Source organism: Microtus pennsylvanicus, chromosome 7 (assembly GCF_037038515.1).
Source record: "Microtus pennsylvanicus isolate mMicPen1 chromosome 7, mMicPen1.hap1, whole genome shotgun sequence".
Taxonomy (NCBI): Eukaryota; Metazoa; Chordata; class Mammalia; order Rodentia; family Cricetidae; genus Microtus; species Microtus pennsylvanicus.
In genome coordinates this window covers 64,021,130-64,038,301 of record NC_134585.1, presented here as the reverse complement: position 1 = coordinate 64,038,301, position 17,172 = coordinate 64,021,130, and the positions used below count along the sequence as shown (strand labels likewise).

The following is a 17,172-nucleotide window of genomic DNA, read 5'->3' as shown; positions in this document are numbered from 1 at the left end:
AGGTGGGGGAAAGTCAAATGCTAAATTAGTGGTGGAACCCAGCATGGTCACAGCCACTGGTGGGTTGAGGTGTGTTTCAGATGCAGTTTCTTGATCTACTTGACAATTTAGCAATGGGGTAAGGCAACCTGCATTTTCAGCAAGTCATCAATTTGGATTCGGTATAGATGTTTCCAGTACCACACTGTGAGAAGGAACAACTCTAATTTTTGTTAAAGCTATGTTCAACTCATCTTGACTACTAAAGACATGAACAGTTGGAGGAGAATTTTCTAATTCATTTCTAAAAGAATTATCTTAATGAAATCTTTTCAGACTTTTCTAATTCTGTTTTCCTGAACTTCCACAGATGAAGTCTGGTAATCATGACTACGCAACTGGCCAAAGGTATATTTAACTACCATTTCTTCCTACACATAATTCCTTATTTATAGGAAAAACAATGTGGCATACGGATGTTATTTCTTAACTCATTAGTTTTTTTTTAAGAGGAGATCATACGACTTCTTACATAAGAGGAAATATGAAGTCTCTTTCTTTGGGTTAGTCATCTTGGGTTCTTTATAAAGATTAGTTGTTATTCAACATGATGTCAAAATTACTTTTTTTTCAGCATTCTGTATAGAAATGGACTTCTTTTTATAAGACTTTGAAAGAGACATTTAACGGATTCTTTAAAAGACCTTCCACCTAATCAAATAGGAAACACATGGTTACAGTCCCTGAAGTTACCATCAACTCTCTTCCAGTCTGTGTGATCTAGTAACATTCACTACTATTATTTACAGCTTCACAGTCAATTATCTCACCATTGACTTGGGTAAGACTTACTAACCACTCTTTCTGCTGATCGCTACAACCATTTTAGCAAAAGGTAAAACTAAAGATTTTAAGTTATAGTCTTTTAAGTCTTATTATAACAACTAATTCTCAGGTGCATTCAAGATTTAGCAGAAGTCCTAGTGTTCTTCAATTTTGAATTAAGTGACTTTAAAAATATATATATATATATATATATATATATATATATATATATATATATATATATAAAGGAAATGTCTTTTCTACCAAGAATCCAAGCAAGAGCAGGGACTTGACCCCAGATCAGTTTCTGGTCAATCCTGACTCTTCTTGCAGTGTTATCACTGAACCCAGTTGGTGTGGGACAATTCTGTATTCTGTCAATTACATTTTAAATAAATGCTGATTGGCCAGTAGACAGGCAGGAAGTATAGGCCAGACAACCAGACAGGAAGTAGAGGCAGGTCAAAGAGAACAGGATTCTAGGAAGGAGGAAGTCCATTCCTCTTCAGTCCTGTCCAGACACTGAAGAAGCAGGATGTGACCTGCCCCACTGAAAAAGGTACTGAGCCACGTGGCTAACATAGATAAGAATAATGAGCTAACATAAGTTACAAGGGTTAATAAGAAGCCCAAGCTAATGGGCCAAGCAGTGTTTTAATGAATACAGTTTCTGTGATTATTTTGGGGCTAAGCTGGCCATGCAGCCGGGATGGAACAAAGGGCCTGCTTTCCATGCTATGCCCAGCAATTCTCTTGCCTTAGAGTAGGGATGCTAAACCATACAACTTGAGACCCAAGAGAGTGACAGATGCTAATACAAGCTATCAATTCTAAACCTCACAGTTTTCTTCTACTAATGTTTTTGATATTTACAATGTACCATACAATCAAGGGTAAGTTATTTTTTTGAGGGCTATCCTTTTTTTCCAGATATTCTCCACACTAATATTATTATATACACTAATGATTTACCTCATAATACGGGTTTTAGAATTGGTAAATAAAGTACTTGTGAAACTATATTGCCGAGGAAAGTTGGGTGACTGTTAGCAATTAAAAGTCCGTTAGTGTACACTGTGATGGTCTGCTTGCTACTTTTCTAAATGAAACAGGCTCTTTGGAGGCAGAGTCCTGCTCAGCTTGCTTGCATATCACATATTTCTCCTTCCCATTTACCACAGAACACTTTTCTGTCCACAGTTTATGCTGAGCCAAAGACTTTGAGAGTGCAGATAATTAAAGGAAAAATGAGAAGCATGCCAAACTCCTGCTGAGACAGGCAGATTTGGACAGGAAGCTTCAGAGAGGTAAACGGTGTCACTGGAGTCTGTGTTTCCTAGATCAAGTTTTTTATCTGAGTGAGCTTCTTCCCAGGAGTCATGCCCTCTACAAAACTAAGAGCCATTGCAGGGCCTTCTCAAGATTCAAACTCTGAATGAAAATGAGGTTGGATCGTTATAAAACAGCTGTATTCTTCAACATATAGGAACTAAACATAATTAATAGCTACTTAGCATCAAACTATTAACTATATGGCTATCTTGATCTTCATTTGCTCATAGCCCCCGTTTTTAAAACAATGGAAATGTTTTAATTCTGAAAATGCATTTGTGATATTGTGCAATTTCTCTTTAACTAAGAGAGCAACTCAACTCTCAAGAAATTCTTGGGATCTCTTTAAACTCCACAGCCAGCAGAGAAATGATCTGCATGAAGCAAGAAGGAAGTCTAGTTCAACACAACTCTGTAGCTGGTGTTGGTTCAAACTTCTAGGGTCTGACCCTGGGTTGTTTGTTTTATTTTAGGCATATTTAAGCAGAGTACAATTTTGGAGGAAAGTTTCTGATGATAATTAACTCAATCCATGATGATAATTAACAAAGTTTAAGACATGCTTTTATATTGAAACTCTTTACAAAGTACATATGTCCTTTTCCATAAAGGTGGGGTCGGCTGACCGAGAAAGAATGCTCACTATAAGGGTCTAGGGAGAAAGACCGAGATAAACATAAATGTTGGAGGGAGTCAGGTGTGACCTGGCCATACATATAACACAGGTCACTATCACCAAGCTATTAACTACATCCGTTGCCAGCCTTCTGGGTGAAAAACAAGTTATGTTTCTCTTTCCTTGAAGAGACTATTCTGCATGTTTAATGTTCCTGGTTTTCCCAGTGTTTATCTGTGAGCACAATGACTTCTTGCTCCCTAAGTTCTATAAAGTATCATTTCACTCATTAATTTATAAGAATCTTCTTACTTGTGCTTGCTACAAACTAGACCTATGTGGCTGTGAGTACAAGGGAACATTACGTGAGATACAAGGAGCCATCCCCTGGGGAACAGACTCTGCTCGAATACTCAGACACACATGCAAATGTCCTGTGTAAATCTGTATTGGGGTACCAGAAATGCACACACAGGATCTGGGCATTTGATGGGTTGGGACAGAATGTCTGCAACCCGAGGAAGCCTCTCTTAAAGGAGTTATGAACAGAAGGTTTCTTGAAGGAATCTGCTGGGAGTGGGACTGGGGAGTGGCCACATCATGTTTCTCTTAGTTGCCATTTCAAATGAGTTTTAGACATTCACTTGGTAGTATGAGGGGATCTGGATCTTTGAGAGAGTTCCCTGATTCTGTTTGTATTAAAGTGTGTGTACTGGACATATGCCGAATGTCAGTGTTGCCCTCAAGAGCCAAGTTGAAGAAAACATAAATTGTCTCAGAACTCAGAAAATAGACAGGACTTTATCAGCCAACAACGTTTCAATATTCATGGAATAGTTGCTAAGTGCTGAAAGCTGTTAGAGTTGCTATCACAAAACTTTTTTGCAGAGTAAATGTGTTTAATATGTCTAGATAACAAAGGCAGGATCTGACAGCATGATGACAAAGCGAGATTATCAAAGAGAAGTTGGCGAAGGAGAAGATTAAAAGAGATTAAAGTCAGATGGAGAAAGTAACAGCAGATCTGATAATAGGGACCAATTAGATAAACGAGGCAAGAAAGACACCAGATAATCAAAAAGACTCACAAATGGCATAGAACAGAGAATGCGAAGAATGTTGGATCACTGGAAAAGTGAGTGCAGAAGAAGAGGATGGGGTAATAAAGGATTTGATAAAGGCAGTCTTCACGCATCTACAGCAGGCACAGACTCAACAAATTCCAAACAAGAGAAAGAGGGGGAGAGAGACAGAGAGAAACCACACAGAGATTTATATGAAATTTTAGAGTGTGAGGACCAGAGCATCTAAAAGCTGCCAGGAAGAAGGATTTCCTCTGAAAGTTGTACGGAGGCTGGAGGGACTAGTGCTAGCAACACAGGATAGCTGTGTGTTGTGGAATAATCTCTCTGTACACTGTGAAGATATGTCATTCTGACTGGTTTAATGAAAAGCTAAATGGCCAATAGCTAGGCAGGATTTTGAGGCAAACAGAATGTTGGGAAGAAAAGAGAATTCACCAGGGGATGAAGAAAGAGCAGGATGGGCACTTTACAGATGAGGTAATAAATTCATGAGACAGAAAATAAATTAATGGAAATGGGCTACCCTAAGTTATAAGAGCTAGCTAGAAACAATCCCAAGTTATCAGCCAAACTTTCATAATTAATAAGAAGTCTCCTTGTCATTTAATGGCGAGCTGGCTGACAGACTAGCTCCAGCTGTGGTTGACAACAATTTTAGATTATGCTTCAAAGCCGTAAAATAAGGCGTGATAGTTCTCAGCACATAAAAGCCATAAATGTTGCAGGAGATGAGGCTGCTAATTGCCCTGATTAGGTGGTTGCTTGCTGTGGACATGCACTGAATTTTCTCACAGTCACTCACAAACATGGATAAATACCATGTCAATTAAAAAGAAAAAAAGTAAAAAAGCAATTAAGCAAAACAAAGATGAGTTCCCAGGAACAACTAGAGTGAGGATTCGCTAGCTATTAATCTTTAAAGAACCAAGAATAATCCTATATTGACAGTCTTTTTTCAAACCCAAAAGTACAGAACAGCAGCATTTTAGACAAAGACCAACTGAGTTCTTTATCAAGAATCTCAGACCAAAACAACTGTCAGAAGATATCTGTAAAGACAAGAAAAATTTATTCCAGAAGAGATGTCAGCATGGAAAGGAAGATTAAATAAATTAAAAAATATATAAAAAGCAAAGTATGAGTAGATCTAAATAGTCATTAACCCTATAAAGCAACAACAATGTGCTAATTATTGGCTTAATAAGCATGGCATAACTAAAATTCTGAAGAATGGAAGCAGATCTGTCAAGAGAAAGATGATTAGATGAAAATGTCTCTGCTAATTAACCTTACAGATCTATCTATAGAGAAAGGTCTGATAGTCACCACAGGTTGCTTTTTAAAATGTAGCCATGCTAATAAGATTTCAGGGCCTCTCTGTTCTTCAGGAAAAATTGTCGACTCTTCACTGTGGCTTTTGAGGTCCTCATCCCTGCATATACTCATCCTACTACATCCGGCATCGCCAGTGCCTCCTCCAACCTCCCTCCATCACCCTGCGTAGCCCACTCTGCCTGCTACTCAGGGTCCAGTCTCCAGCTGATGCTGCTTTCTCTCTTGTCCTACCCCCATATTCTGCCTTCTCCTTCATGCTCAAACCTTCTTTTCACTTTGCATGCTCTGCCTTTGTTCTTGTGTAAGTCTTACTGCTTTTGCTGAGGTGGTAGCACTTAGTTCATGTGTGTGAGGGCTGCTCTGCAGGCTTTTCTTGTTCCTGTAGCTTTGATGGTGTGTCATCCAAGGTCTTTATTTCATCTTCCTAATGAGAAGATGTTTCTTCCTAAGTATTTTTATGAGGAACAATAATATAACACAGAAGGAGTCCCATTTCCTGAGTACCTGTTACATAAGGGCAAATCACTAAACTTCACTATAAAAAATATATATTCTTATAACAGTATTGGAAATATGTCATTCTTAAGTAATTTTATAGGGAAGAACATGGTTTTTTTTTTGGTACATAGTTAGCAAGGGTCAGAGTCAACATTCACATACACGTCTGTGTGGGTACCAAGCTGTTTCCAAAGCAGCACACTCCCCATTCTTCAAAGATTCATGGAAAGTTGCGTGTAAAATCGTAAATTTTCAACAAGAGGGTTGTGGGTGCCACTGTGTTTACAGGGCAGGCTTGAGTCTGGATAAGAACCAAATACTGGTTCACTAACTGGTATCTCTAAATGGTTTGTTTCTGAGAAGTTCCTCCTTGAATCCTGCTTTCAAATGTTCAAGCAGTAATTCTCCTAACTTGGTTGGAAAGCTCTTTCAAGGAAATCATTACTTTGCGTGCATTACAAGAAAATGAAAAAATTCTTTAGTTTGATACAAATGTAAATAATTAGCTTTATTTAGGAAACTGGCAACTCAGAAATAATAGAGTAAAAACAGTTTTATAAGTGTATTTTATGAAATTGTAGGCTTCCAAATAATGCCTCCCTCTCCTTCTTTTCATCCTTTCTTCTTCTCATCATCCCCACCCTCCCCTCCCAGACAGCTGGTGCTCAGTTAGCACCTCTTTAACAAACTATGCAGTGGCAGGACTCGAAAAGAGATCACAAAAATACCCTTCCTCAAGTATGCAGAGAAATATCATACATCTAAGTAAATAGAATTCTAGAGAAAGGAATTATAAGAAGATATACCAGTTAAGACACCTCTGGGTTCTATCCTGACCCTAGAGAACCTTATCCATTCCTAAGTGAAGATTAGCAGCGAATTAATTTATTTATTCAAATTTCTGTTTGTGAAAAAGAACCGCTCCTGTGACTGGAAGTGGGATGATGGTGGATGAAAACATCGTAGGAACAGTAATGAGAGCAGCAGGTCAGGTGTTGTTGGTATGGACAAGCAGGGAGGCAGTTTAAAGGAGAATTATTGGCTGGATGTCACAGAAAGGAAGGTTTTATATTCTAACAGAACCCCAGGGTCTTCCGCAGTGAGTGGGCGTAAGAATGGCAGGTGTGGGGCTTGGCAAGGTCAGACAGGATTAGATAAGATTACAGCCGCTGGAAAGAGGAGCAGTTTGGTTCTCCCTAGTGTATTTGGCAGTATTGAATATGCTTCAAGGAAGGGATCTCTCTTATGTCGTGCAGAACGATTGCAACAAGAAGTTCCCAGGCATTTCATCCTACAAAACGAGAAATACTGTGTCTGCTGTTTCTAAAATACAGATCTTTTCAGCAACATTTTGTGCAAAGGCGCTGGGTCATTTTTCCTTTTGGAGCAGCAGGGTAATTTTAGCGTTTGTCACTGTCTTCAAAGGGTATATATCAGTTTGCTAGAATAACAGCTGTTGGTTTGAAGATAGAAGGCACAACACATTTCCAGACCTATCCTATTCAATAGTCATATGCATTTAAATTTAAAGTAAAAATCTTACATTTCTGTGATTATTTGGCGGTATCAAGCTGATAAAACCCAGAAAGAAACAGAAACCAATGCTGAGTAGAAAATCACATTTTTAGTTGTTTTTAATTTTGCCAGTTTCACTGTTTCAGGATATTTGGGGTATATTGTTTAGTCAGTGTTGGAGACTAAGCTAAGGCATTGCTTTGTAAGTAGGTGCTCTACCCTTGCCCCACATTACCGCCTAGGGTGGGCTCTGTCTGATATTACGTTAAACTACAGAGTATTGTATGTGTGCCATGTGTAGATTATTTTGGAGTTCTCTTTTGTTATATTTTTGTGACTAGAAGTTTATACAATATTTGGTGATCTGGAATTTAAGGGAGCATTGGCTTTGCCTTGGGGGAACAATCAATATTAGTATATCAACAATTGGCGATTAATACAGAGTTTAATATTTGGTTAGTAGAGAATCTACTGTTACTTCATTTAACCTTGTATATTGCCATGATCTACTTTTACAAAAATCACATTATAATTGAGTATGTAGTAAGAACAGAGCTTTAGACTGTGCTATTTCATCTATTTCCTGTTGATTCAAATGTTGAACCAAAATTGTCCTGACTTCCACAGGTGTGTGGGCACAACAATGCTATTTGATTTACCCTGTGTCTGTGGACACAGAGCAAATATGTAATATATATATATATATATATATACATACATATATATACATGTGTGTATATATATGTATATGTATATATATATATATATATATATATAGAGAGAGAGAGAGCAGTTACCATGGCAACCTGTGTACATGATTATAAAAGGATGCTCAGAGAAGCATAAAATGATTTTATCAGAAAATGAAGGACAAAGGTCACAAAAGAAGAGATTTTGAGATGAGGGGCAGAGAAGATGAGAGAAAGAGGAAATGCCAACTCTGTGAAGCTAAGGGTTCAAGGGCCACTATAACCAGACAATGGTGACCTCATTTTACTACCCCAAACCTAGGCCAGGCCCAGATACACAGGTTTTCCCACGATGCAAAGAGGTAGGGATGGACTTCAACTTCTACAGTTGCCTGGTCATATTTATATTGGAAACATTTCACTGATCGCTTTGTGGAGACTAAAACAGGGAGACGGGGTTGATTTAAGGACTACAACAAGCAGAGTGTGCTATCAGTGTCCTAGAGATGACTAGGGCCAGACAAATGGATCAGGACAGAGAAGAGTGAAGAGAGACATTTAACAAGGATCTAGAAAACAAAAAATGGCAAGACATGGTTTTGTTTGGAAGGTGAGCTGAGAGGATGTCAAGGAGGACAACGTCCCAAACTCAGGAGTAGTTTCTGAGGTGGAAGAGATGGAGACAGTTAGGCTTGTCGAGTATGAAGAGATCAGAAAAGAGCAGACACCTTTGAAGACTGAGGCAGTGCTGAGCTGGTGATAGATTTCTGAGCCTTTTGTCTGGTTCTGAGCATCGAGATGGATACTATGGGAACTAGGCCAGAACAGGAACGGTCTTCTTTCTCCCACCTGAGGCGGGACTGGAAACATCACACATAAGGTTTGTTTCCTGGCACGAGGAGGATGCAGTCCATATTCTGCTTGTCAGTGCAGTCACCTTCCTTGGAATTCACCAGGTTCCTTGTTTCTGTCTTTTTTCTGTAAATAGAGTTTGGATTTCTGTCTGCTAGGGTCTTCCACACCACGCCCTGCTCCATTTCTCTGAATTCAATTTCTTCACACGCTCTTGACACTACTTCACTGACAACTGAAAAAGCTGTTGTTATTAATGTTAATGAGAACATTGGCATGATTTTATTTTACAAGGTTTTCTGTAGTCAACCCTTAATTATTTAGAACAAAGAAAAAGAGTCATTATTCCTGTTGGAGACAGCTGACATAGAAAGGACTATTCAGGCCATAGAAATTAAATGCAACACAACTAACCTGTATTGCCCCAAAAGAAAACAAATCTTTAATTCATCCACTTAAAAGTTAAAGGAAACAGCAAACTTCCTGGGTGATAGATCCCCTCCCTTCTCCCTCTCAACCAATCAACAGTAAGACTTCACTGTTGTCAGGAAAGCAGGAAGTGGTGAGAGGTTCTACAGAGAGATCCTCATCATTTTTTCTGACTGATTCTGTGCCGCTTCAGCCTATTACGGAAACATCGAAACACCATGTTGCCTCTTTGCATGGGAAGAAGAACTAGTTTCAGGAATTCATTTACATTAAATTTTCATAAATTGTGGAAGGAGTGCCTGTAAAATAAACTTCTCTTGCTCTAGATCACTGTTAATTTAGAAAAGATCCCTTAATTCCTGGAACATAGAACTGTCATCTCTCAACTTAGAGGAGAAAAACGAGAACAGTTTGTGTTGTTTACGTGTTTATGTGAGCGTTAATGAGAGCCACTGCTGCTTGTTAAAACGTGCATGTCAGTTCTTGGCCACGTGTTGTTTTACTTAATCTAAAAGAGTAGAGAATTGCCACAAGGTCAGTTGACAATAAACTTGAAATACAGGCAAAATATTCTTGCAAAGTATAGGATCCTTTTTTATTTCTCATGGGAGATAACCCATGCTAGAGCGGTCGCTAGACTAGGGTTCACATTCAAGATGGCTGACTCCATGGTGTGTTTTTCACTGCCCAACACCAGTGTGCACTCACATTGTGTAAGGAATAACTATTTCTAATTGAAGTCTAGTCAGGAGTCTCTTAACTTTTGTACTCCATACTTGTGACTAGGCAATAGAGTGAATAGGTCTTTTGTCTCTATGTTCAGGTATGTATTACCTCCACAATTTTCTCATGCTTATGTCTTAGAAGTCTTTATGGGATGAAGAACACGTAGACTCTTGTGTTCTCTCATTTATAGTCTGCTCGCTTCTGAAGGCTAACATGGTGGTTTACACAGTTGAAGAGAGACCAGTTCTATGGAAGGTAAGGCTCACAATTGCTCTCAAGTCATCTTATATTCTTTTTAGAAGTTTAGATTTGCTCAGGAATGGACCGGGTCAACTCAGATTTCACAAATTTCCTCAGGCTTAGGGTACAAGGCCTTCTTGTCTTTGTATAAAGAAGAGATTCTTTATAGTCTAGTCTTGGTACAGTTGGACTGTTTTTCTAAAGGATCATCTGATCTTGGTATTATCAGCTGAACTTTTAAATGGATTTCCACAGATTTCAGGACAAAATTCAAACTCTTCACTTTAGCACAGTTCAGCCTCATTTCTCTCTCTTGTCTTATGAACAAACATGATGTGGAACTTGCATTCTTTAGCGATTTTTTGCTCACACTCAGGAATGCACTCACTTCTTTTCTGAAAAGCTCCTACTCATTCCTATGTCTTGCTTGCAATGTTATTCCTTAGGAAGGGTGCTCTGTTGAGCTTTCTAAAGGGCCACTGCTTGGTTGTACTTCCTAGTCAACACATATCTGATAGTGATGCTGCTGAACCTGTGTTTTCCATGCTAACAAGCATGTAAGATTTTCTCATCCCTGCTCCCTTAAATGAGAAAATTACATTACACATAGGTGATGCTTAGTGTTTAAGTGATTTCTTCTTCTTCTTCTTCTTCTTCTTCTTCTTCTTCTTCTTCTTCTTCTTCTTCTTCTTCTTCTTCTTCTTCTTCTAAATATTATTGTTAAAGAAAGTACATATTGAGTTGAAAACATTTATTTTTCAGTATCTAAACAGCAAACTTCAGTGCTACAATGAGCCTACCTGGAGTCCATGGCAAAGCATACTTGCTCACTGTAAGGCTCCATTAATGATTTGCCCTATCTGACATTGTCAACAACTGGTATTATGGCCATCACAAGATCTTCACATGATTTTAAAAAGAGAAGGCACAAGTCTGGACTTTAGAGTGAAGTCTAATTTTGCTATAGGTTATCTGCTAACTCATTTGTGAAGATGTCTCAAAGTTAAACAAGCCCCACTACTTATTTCTGATATCAGGATAAAAGCTGGGTTGCATTTCTGGCCATGATGGAATAACTCAAACCCAGGGCTCACTCCTTCTTAAAACGTTAATTGAAATGTTGAGCTGATAACCCATATTTTGCATCTAACATAGAATCTACCAAGCTTCTTTCCATAACAGACCATTCCAATACCCTTTCATGATAAATGTTCTGAAGATAGGAGAGACATATCTTAACATAATAAAGGTAATTTACAAAAGACTTACAGTTAGCATAATTCTAAATGGAGAGAAACCCAAAAGATTTCTGCTAAAATCAAGAACAATACTAAGATACCCACTCTCTCCATACGTATTCAAAATAGTGCTTCAAGTCTTAGGTGGGCAATACGATCACTGAAGGAGACAAGGAGAAACACAGGAAAGAAAAAAAGATAAAGATTCCTCATTTGCAGATGATATTATTGTAGAAATAAAAGATCCTAAATAATCTACCAGGAAACTTCTATAGCTGATAAACAGTTTTAACAAAGTAGCAGGATACAAAATCAACTCACAAAAATGACAAACTGATAGAGAAATCTGAGTAACAATACTTTCCACAAAAGCCTCAAAAATTAAATATTTTTGATTAACTCTAACCATGCAAATGAAAGACATGTATAATAAAAAACTTTAAGACATTAAAAAATAACTGAAGAACACATCAGAAAATAAAAAGAAATCCTTTTATATTTGTAGATTAGCAGAATTAATATTGGAAAAAAAAAGGTCATCCTACCAAAAGCATTCTACATATTCCATGTAATTCCCCCCCACCCAAATTCTAACACAGGTCCTTGCAGAAATTAAAAAATTAATCTTAAACTTCATATGGAAACATAATAAAGCTTTAGTAGCTAAAACAATCCTGAACAATAAAAGAACTCCTGTAGGTATCACCACCTCAGATTTCAAGTTCTGTCTTCCAAGTGTATACCCTATAGTCATCTTCTACCTGCATTGTGCTTCAGTAAGGTTAAATTCAAAATGAGGCTAACAACATATAACAAAATAAAGAGAAGCTAACAAAACCACCTGGAAGAGCTGTCCTGACAAAGGAACACCTTTAGCCCAGCAGACGCATGGTCACTCCTGCAACTCCAAGTAGGAACATCGCAAAGTATGGCTGACATACACATTTCCAACCCTCATTTCCTGTCATGTGACCCTCCTCTGTAAGCTAAAGTTCATGAATCCATCTTATCAGCACATTGTAGGGTCACCTCCCCTCACCATTTCAGTTCACTGAATTCCTGAACTTCCTGTCGCCGAAACCGAAACCTCTGCCATTCACACCAAGTTTCAGTGTGCATCGTGTCCCTCTAGTTCTACAAACTGTGTTACTGTCTGCATTGTGTTTTCTCCTTCTTTCTCGTTACAACAATTGGAGACATCTGCTTCTCTCAAAGTCAGCCTTTCACACATTCAGCAAATCCATATTCTTTACCATCAGAACATGGCGCCTCCAATGAAGACAGCAGTTTCCTGCATCCAGTTTCTTTCTCTGTCTTTAATTTTATGTACACAGATGAGCTTCAATGTCACTGATTTTAACAAAGAGTTCTTATTTTTCTTTCCTAAATGTATTTATTTTTATTTGATGTGTGTGGGTGTTTTGTCTGAGTATGTATGTATGTGTGACACCGGAAGTAGGTGTCAGATCTCCTAGAACTGGAGTTAGAGAAGGTTATGTTGGTTCTGGGAATCAAACCTGGGGTCTCTGCAGGAGCAACAAGCGCTCTGAACCCTTGAACCATCTCTCCCGCCCCAAATGTCACCGATTTTTAAGAAAATGCAGCACCTCGCTCTCACAGGCTTCTCCAGTTTGCTTCACTTCTCTCTCCCTTGTAGTAAAGTCTTGCAACAGAATATGTATTTGTTCTTTCTTCAGACCCCTTTCTATACTCACTTCTGCTAATATCCTTATGAAGAAACTTATTATTTCCATCTACTAACACAACGCTCCATAAGTCTCTGTCTACACTCCCTATTTTAAAACACTTCCTATTTTTCAGCATCCATGACAACACATACTTTCCTCCTGCATCCTCAGTGGTCCTTCATGCCATAGTTTAGCTCTATAAATACTCAGCTCGCACATCTCTCAGTTTTAAACGCATTCCATTAGCCATGGCTGTTCTCTTCACCAAAAAACCTAGGCTCAAGGTTTCTTTTGTTTTGTTTTTCTACATTGTTGGAGTTGAAGCCCCTAGCTTTCCCCTGAATTACACCAGCCTCAGTCTCTTTGCTTTTGTTTTTTCATATCGGTCATGCTTTTGCACACTGCGCCAAACGTGGCACTTAAAAAATTGAGTGAATTCATAGTCTTGTTTTTCATAAAATCCTTTACTTCCACTTAGAATAAGATCTCAACTTCAGTATGTTTTTTTTTTCTACCAGCTCTTGGTAACCTCTTGCACTGTCTGTTCGACTCATCGTACACTCATTGACTCAGATCTCTCCTAGTGACCTCCCCCTGTCAGTCAGAACGGAACATGAAATGTCACTTCTCAAAGCTTCAGTTATGACCATTTCAACCTTAAGGGGACTCTCAGAAAGTCCTCACTTTATCTTCATGGGGACACTTGCTGCTCCTAACATTTCTTGCTTAAGCTGTTTCCTTGTTAAAGTGAAATACATTTTGCGAGAATAGGAATTTGGTTTGTGCAGTGATGAACTTTGGCACTGAAAATAGCATCTGCAGAAAACACGCAGAATGGACAAGCTTTTCCAGTTCATACACTTTACCTAAAATGTAGGGGATTATATATGATTTCCCCCAAATGTCAGCAAGGATTAGTGAAGGGGTTGTTTATTAAGTTCCCACCAGATTTACTACAGATGCAGCTAAGAAATGTGAAAGAAGTGAGTCCTCTCTTGAAAGACTGAAAAATATTAAGAAAATTTATGGAGTAAACAGGGGACTACTTTATTCACTGACACACATGTCTAAGAGAAACAGACATGTTAAATTCCCGGTGTGAAACATTTTAAACAATAGGTGTCTGAGTAAGAGAAATCTGAACCTGATTTTCTTTACAAGAGACGTTTCTATTAGTTTGTCCCTCATTTTCCTCTGCCACACATCTGCAAACTCAATCTAAGGTTGCAATTGCTGTAAAACAATCTGTCCACATGAATGTCAAAATCTGTAGACTGTAAGAAGGCATTTGGAGAATGATACTCCAAAAAAGAGACTAAATCGTCAGTTCTTGTTACTTCTTTATTACATATACACATATACAAGTCAGCTTTATTCTGAATGTAGTTTTATATATCCAGAAAACACTATATTTTCCACGCTGAAAGTCAGAATAATGTGCCCCAGATTTTGAGAGGAAGTAAGGAAGTAAAAAATTGTGTTTTTCCTCATCTTTATTTAAATTCAGGGGCCTTTCTATATTGATGAGGAAGGCAGTATTTATATAAAATGCCAAATTATGGAAGTTCCATATTTGTGGGAGACACTCAAAAGAGTTATAGTCATCACAGTAGCATTGGTTAAATGGCAGTTTTTATGCTCTATATTCCAGTTTAGGTCAGTTTTGAACTTGAGAAAATTGTATGATAGTTCTTAATCATGATGATTGTTTAACCAATTAGTACAGAGATGTAAGTAGTTCGTCTATTTAAAAAAAGATTCTCTTTTAGTAGTAGAGAGAAACAATCAATGATCTTTCAAACTTCCACAAATTATAGTCACATCTACTATTTAGAACCTCTCAATTTGTCACCTTCCATCCACGGTTCCTTCGGTGACATTAAAGTTCTCATAATACAAGAGAGTGTCTTGGTTTTCAAATAATTGTATTTGAATATTTAGCAAACATGGCTGTAGACTAGGTAGCAACTCTCAGAGAACTAAAAGGAAGTCAATACAATTGAAGATATGTGATATGTGGAATATTGGAGAACACATTGTGTATGGTAAGTATGTGTGTATATGGATGAGAATGAGAGCAGCTGGGTGTATGTGCACGAGTGCTTGAGTGTGCATGGTGTGTACATTGCTTATGGGTATAATGTATATGTGTTTGCATGCATGCATGCAAACTACCCTACTACTCCATCATGACCAAGACCTTCCTTATAAGACAACTTTACTAAGTATTATTTGAAGATGCAGGATTTTGAGTCTTGAGCAAATGTCACAGTTACATGGGGTCCTAGGGGCAGCTGACTCAGATTGTTGATGTACTGCAGAAACCAGGCAGCCACCTTGAATTCTGTTTTCTGTACTTCCCACATAAAGTTATTCAAGGTATTCTTAGTTTTATGAGCCAGCAAATGTTCATCTTTATCTAACATGGCCATAACAAACATGACAGACACAACTGTAAATCCATAACACACCATAAACCCATAATCACTGGTAGGAATTTTTTGTTTATTGCAATACTGAATTTGTTATTATTTTGAAGAAGCAAATAAACTGCATTAAACAAGTCTGTTTTTATATTAAAATGAACCCCCGTGTGTGTACTCTTACATGTTGGTGCATGTGCATTTGGACTTGTGTGTGAAGGCCAGAAGTTAATGTTGGGTGTCTTTCTTTATTGTTCTTATTGATTGAGTGAACAGGTTTTTTCACTAAACCTTGATCTTAGTGAGTAATCCTGACTGGATGGCCAGTGAGTCCCTGGGGTCTGTCTGTTTCAACTCCTCCAGTTCTGAACTTACTGATTTCACACACTGTGCCCATAATTTTACATGGGTGCATGTGATTCAAACTCAGGTCCTTCTGTTTGTGTGGTAAGCACTTTATCAATGGAGCCATCAGCTCCCTAGACCATAAAGCCATTTATTTCTTTTATGTACTAAAGTTGAAGTATACTAAAAAATAGCTCTGATATAGATTTAAGCTTAGGTTATTATGAGAAAGAGAAAGAAGAAATACTTAAGAAAGAGTTTCATAAATCCAAGGTAAAGAGAGTGTCTAGCTATTTCTCAGCTTAGGAGTTACAGAATGCCTTAGTTAAAAAAAACAGTTAATATGTTCTGTATTATCTTTTCTTGGCTATAACTGTAGGTGAAGGAATCAGTCTGTTCACATCTGCCATAGGTGAAGAAGCTGTGGCTTTAGGGACTCAATCGGTCTGAGTCACATGAGTCTAAATGTCAGGGATTTCATCAAGCTGGGCATTTGTTTTTCCACATCCTTTGGTGGATTTAGTCAATGGCAAAACATTGTGCAGGATAGAGTACATGGAAACAATCTCACAAAGGACACAAAAGTCCTGGCCTTTCTATTCCCATCATGACAAAACTCTTATATTTCAATGGTTACTATTGAGCTAGCCTTAAATCACTTACTTTAGAACTTCATTTTTTATTTAAATAATTCATTCATTTTACATTCTAACTGCATCTTTCCCTCCCTCCTCTCCTCCCATTCACTCCCCTCCACCCACCAACTCCAATCCACTCCTCCCCTGTTTCTGTTCAGAAAGGGGCAGGGTTCCTATGAGTATCAATGAAGCATGACATTTCAAGTTGCAGCAAGACTAAGCACCTCCCATTGTCTTAAATCTGGGCAAGGCAACCTAGGATAAGGAATAGGTCCTGAAGAGCCAACCAAAACTTTAGGGAAAGCCTCTGTTTCCATTGTTAGGCATCCTACAGGTAGACCAGATATGTGGAAAGCCTAGATCAGTCGCATGCAAGCTCCCTGGTTGTTGGTTCAGACTCTGTGAGTTCCTATAAACCAGATGAGTTGTTTCTGTGGGTTTTCTTGTGTTGACCATGACCCCTCCCACTGCTATCCTTTCTCCCTCTCTTCAGCAGGATTCCCCTAGCTTGGCCTAATGTTTGGCTGTGAATCTCTGCACCTGTTTCCATCAGTGGCTAGATGAAGGCTCTCTGAGGATAATTGTGGTAGTTACCAATCTGATCACCAGAGATGATCAGTTCAGGCCAGGAGTCTTAGCTGGAGTCATTCTTGCAGATTCCTAGCAGTTTTCCTTCTACAAAGTTTCTACCTGACCCCGAAATGCACCCCGTTTCCAGT

General features: G+C 38.3%; 1 protein-coding gene across 15 annotated transcripts in view; it reads right to left on the bottom strand.

Moving 5' to 3' along the window:
• Lrrc7 (leucine rich repeat containing 7) overlaps positions 1-17,172 on the bottom strand; it is a 426,547-nt gene that overhangs the window by 223,343 nt on the left and 186,032 nt on the right. The window lies entirely within an intron of this gene.